The following is a 5,571-nucleotide window of genomic DNA, read 5'->3' as shown; positions in this document are numbered from 1 at the left end:
AGGCTTCCAAAACAGATATATAGACCAATGGAGCAGAAAAGAGGCCTCAGAAACAATGCCACACATCTACAGGCATCTGATCTTTGACACACATGACAAAAACAAGCAATGGGAAAAGGATTCCCTATTTAATAAATGGTCTTGGGAAAACTGGCTAGCCATATGCAGAAAACTGAAACTAGACCCCTTCCTTAAACCTTATACAAAAATTAACTTAAGATGGATTAAAAACTTAAAAGTGAAGCCCTAAAACCATGAAAACCCTGGAAAAAAACCTAGGCAATACCATTCGGGACATAAGCATGGGCAAAGACTTCATGACTAAAACACCAAAAGCAATTGCAACAAAAGCCAAAATTGACAAAGGGGATCCAATTAAATTAAGGAGCTTCTACACATCAAAAGAAACTATCATCAGAGTGAAAAGGCAACCTACAGAATGGGAGAAAATTTTTGCAATCTATCCATCTGACAAAGGGCTAATATCCAGAATCTACAAGGAACAAAACAACCTTATCAAAAAGTGGGCAAAGGATATGAACAGACACTTCTCAAAAAAAGACATTTATGTGGCCAACAAACATGAAAAAAAGCTCATCATCACTGGTCATTAGAGAAATGCAAATCAAAACCACAATGAGATACTATCTCATGCCACTTAGAATGGTGATTATTAAAAACTCTGGAAACAACAGATGTTGGAGAGGATGTGGAGAAACAGGAATGCTTTTACACTGTTAGTGGGAGTGTAAATTAGTTCAACCATTGTGGAAGACAGTGTGGCAATTCCTCAAGGATCTAGAACTAGAAATACCATTTGACCCAGCAATCCCATTACTGGATCTATACCCAAAGGATTATAAAACATTCTATGATAAAGACACATGCACATGTATGTTTATTGAGGCACCATTCACAATAGCAAAGACATGGAACCAACCCAAATGCCCATGAATGATAGACTGGATAAAGAAAATGTGGCACATATACACCATGGAATACTACGCAGCCATAAAAAAGGATGAGTTCGTGTCCTTTGCAGGAACATGGATGAAGCTGGAAACCAACATTCTCAGCAAACCAATACAGGAACAGGGTTATTTTCATAATGTTCTTTTGTCTTGTTTATGTCTCAGCTATGTAGTTCTTTCACCTGTTCCATTACTGTTGTAGTTCGTGTGTGTCTGTCTTTTCTTTATGTCTTGATCAAACTTGCCTGAGGTTTATCACTTTTATTTATTTATTTTTCAAAGTGCCCATTGGCTTTCTGAAACAATCTATTCTTAACTCACCTTTTAAAAAAGGTTTAATTATTGTGGTTAGATAGTAGGTGTAGGTGTATATATTTGTGGGGTACATGAGACGTTTTGATGTAGACATGCAATATATAATACTAACATCATGGAGAACTGTGTTTATGCCCTGTGCTACAAATAATCCAATTATACTCTTTTAGTTATTTTTAAATGTACAATTAAATTATTAATTTTGGTTTTCATTGGCATGGAATATATTTTTCCATCCCTTAATTCAGTCTAAATGTGTCTTCATAGGTGAACCATGTTTCTTGTAGGCAAAAGATCACTGGGTGTCATTTTTTTAAATCCATTCATCCAATCTTTGTCTTTTGAATGGAGAGTTAAGTGTATTTATATTCAATGTTATTATTGATGAGTAAGAACTTACTCCTGCCATTTTTTAATTTGTACTTTGGTTGTTTTGTGGTCTTATCCTCTTTCTTTCCTTCCTGTATTCCTTTCAGTGAAGATAATTTTTCTCTGGTGATATGATTTAGTTTCTTGCTTTTTATTTTTTGTGTATCTCTTGTGTGATTTTTGATTTGAGGTTACCATGAGACTTGCAGACACTATCTTACAATTAATTATTTTAAACAGATAACAACTGAATGCTATTTGCATCAACAATAAAAGAAAAAGAAAACTAATAAAAACACTATGCTTTAACTTTGTGCCTCCACTTTCTAATTTTTTGTTGTTTCTACTTATATCTTATTGTACTCTCTATGTCTTGAAAAGTTGTTCTGGTAATTATTTTTGATTGGTTAATCATTTAGTCTTTCTACTTTGGATAAGAGTATTTTGCACACCACTGTTACAATGTTATAATATTCTGTGTTTCTCTGTTTACTTACTATTACCAGTGAGTTTTTATTTTCAGGTGATTATTTATTATTCATTAATGTCCTTTTTTCTGATTTAATAACTATCTCTAGTATTTCTTGTAAGACAGATCTGGTGATGATGAAATATCTCAGTTTTTGTTTAACCTGGAAAGTCTTTATTTCTCCCTCAAGTTTGAATAATATTTTCACCAGATATACTATTCTAGCGTAAAATTTTTTTTCTTCAGTGTTTTAAATATGTCATGCTATTCTCTTGTGGCCTGTAAGATTTTCGCTAAAACATCTGTTGCCAGACATATTGAAGCTGTATTGTATGTTATTTGTTTCTTTTCTCTTGCTGCTTTTAATATCCTTTATTTATTCTTGATCTTTTGGAGTCTGAATATTAAATGTCTTGAGGCAGTCTTAATTGAGTTGAATCTGCTTGGTGTTCTGTAATCTTCCTGTACTTGGATATTGATATCTTTCTCTAGGTTTGGAAAGTTCTCTCTTATTATCTCTTTGAGTGAACTTTTTACCCCTCTCTTTCTGTACCTCCTCTATAAGATCAATAAGTAGATTTGCCCCTTTGAGGCCATTTCCCAAATCCTTTATGCATGTTCTTTTTAAAAAAATTTTGTCTCATCTGTGTATTTTATAATAGTCTGTCTTCAAATTCAGTAATTCATTCTTCTGCTTGATCAATTCTGCTGTTAAAAGACTAATGCATTCCTCAGTATGCCAGTTACATTTTTCAGCTCCAGAATTTCTGCCTGGTTCTTTTTAATTATTACAATCTCTTTGTTAAATTTGTCAGATCAGATTTGAATTCCTTCTTTGTGTTATCTTGAATTTCTTTGAGTTTCCTCAAAACAGTTATTTTTGAATTTTCTGTCTTAAAGGGTCATATATCTCTATTTCTCCAGGATTGGTCCCTGGTGCCTTATTTAGGTCATTTGGGGAGGTCTTGTTTTCCCTGATGGCACTGACGCAAAGAACAAAGATGTTCTTTGGTGTCTGGGCATTGAAGAGTTAGGTATTTATTTTAGTCTTTGCAGTCTGGGCTTGTTTGTACCAGTCCGTCTTTGGTGATATTTGGAAGGACTTTGGTGCTGTGATCTAAGCTGTAGATGCTTTAGGTGGCACCCCAGCCCAGTACTGCTGTGGTTCTTGCAGACTTGTATAGGTACTGCCTTGATGTTCTTTGACAAAATCTGTTGAATTATCTGGATTACCAGGCAGAGACTCTTGCTCACTTCCCTTAATTTCTCCTAAACAAACGGAGTCTCTGTCTCTGTTTTGAACCACCTAAACCTGGGAGTGGAATGACACAAACATCCACCATTATGACTGTGCTGAGTCAGACCTGAAGCCAGCACAGCACTTCGTCTCACCCTGCTGTAACTGCTCTTTGGCTACTGCCTATGCTCGCTCAAGGCCCTTGGGAAATACAGTCAGCAGGTGGCAAAGTAAGCCAGATCTGTGTTCTTTCTTTCAGGGTGATGAGGTCACCCAGGGCCCTAGTTGGGTCTAGAGGTGCCATTCAGGAGCCAAGAACTAGAGTCAAAAGCCTTAGAAGTCTACCTGATGTTCTATTATATTGTGGCTGAGCTGGCACTCAAACCAGAAGATGCACTCTATCCCACTCTTCCTTCCCCTTTCTAAAGACTGAGGAGCTTCACCTTGTGGACAACACCACCACAGGCCCATGGGAAGTACTGGAGACTACCGCTGATGTTTCTTAAAGGCCCAGAGGCCCTTCAGTAAGCTTCTGCTAAATGCTGCCTGGCCTGTGACACCCTTCAGGGACAGTGGCATCCCCTCTGGCCCAAAACAGGTCCAAAAATGCCATCCAAGAGCCAAATCCTGGAATCAGGCACCTGAAGAAGACACTTAGTGCTCTACTCTACTGTGGCTGAGCTGGTACGTATGGTGCAAGACAAGAGTCCCCTTTACTGTTCCCTCTGTTTTCTCAAGCAGGAGTCTTGCCCTGTAGCCACAGCTGGGAATGTGCTGATTTTCACCTGAAGTCATTAAATATCAGAGCCACACCCAAGTCCCTCAGTGTCGTATCCGTGTTATCACTGCTGGTTATTCAAGGGCCAATGGCCCTTCAGTTAGTAGGTTGTTGTAGATATCTCCTTTTGGATAGAATTAAAGATTTCTTAAAGTTCTGCAAGGACTAATGCTGAAAACTCACAGCTCAATTGCTTACTGGAAAGATGCTGCAGACCCAAGTTTATGCTCTATTTTCAGGGCAACTGACACCAATGCTTGGTCAATGAAGTTAGATTATAAAACTTAAATTTTTACTTTTCCTGTCCTGATTTCCTGAATAAAAAATGAAACTTTAGCCTGATGACCAGCTCAGGCACAGGTACATTAGTTTTGGGCAAAGATATTGAGCAGAAACCTTTCTGACATTACAATTCCACTAATCCCCTTGCCAACTTACTTTCCCATTCTCTTCTTCTTAAAAAGTGACATCCAAAGGATTTGCCCATTATTTTATTGGTTATGTGCAGACAGGTCTGAAATCTGACTGAGATTCAAATTTGGACTTTGTTTCAATTTTCAAAACCCATGTAGAATAGTGTCTAAAAGATCAGGCTCTGGTGCCAGTCTAAATCTGTATATATTCTCTGCTATCTACTAGCTCTTTTTTTGTGACCAAACTACACTAAACCTCAGTTGTTGTTTTTTTGGAATTTCAGATAAATATATCATTTATTACAGCAACATCAAAATTACTAAGAATTATTTCTAAAAAGTATGTTAAAATATGTCAAAAATAGTATCAACAATTATGTTAATGTCTAATATTTTAATTTTTAATCCCAAAATATTAATTAAATTAATTTTTATCTAATATTTATTGATGATCCATTATGTTCTTCTCAACATACTAGATTTGAACACTGTGCTAAGCATTGGAGACAGTTCTAGTCAACTTAGTTGAACTACTTATTTTAAAATATATTCTTGTGGTAAAAATACGTTGTTCTAATTTTATCAAGGAAGTCATTTATATTCAGCTACAAAGAGTGAGTCATTAACCCATATATTTTAAATAAACACCTCAGATTAATTTTCTATCTCAGCAGGCATATAGGCAGGAAATTCTTAGTTGATCTTTTTCTGTCCATTAATTGCTGCTGGGAATTTGTCATCTTTCCTGACTCATAGACTCTCAAGATATTGCCTATTCCATAGTTTCCAATGGTTTTCTTCTTGCTTAAATTTTCTCTTGAGCTCCATTTTGCAACCGGATCAATTTTGCTGTCAGCAGCTTGTCCTGCCACTATAGAGAATGTCTCAAATAATGTACTTTTGCCATTAGCCCTACTTCTGTGAAAATTTAAGTTTCTTCTAACATACTTAAAATTTTTACAGTCAAATACCATGTTTACTTTGTTTACCTCTTTTCAAACTAGAGTCTCCCAGTTCAT

This window comes from Pan troglodytes, chromosome 13 (genome assembly GCF_028858775.2).
Source record: "Pan troglodytes isolate AG18354 chromosome 13, NHGRI_mPanTro3-v2.0_pri, whole genome shotgun sequence".
Lineage (NCBI taxonomy): Eukaryota > Metazoa > Chordata > Mammalia > Primates > Hominidae > Pan > Pan troglodytes.
Note: the sequence above shows the minus strand (reverse complement) of the source record.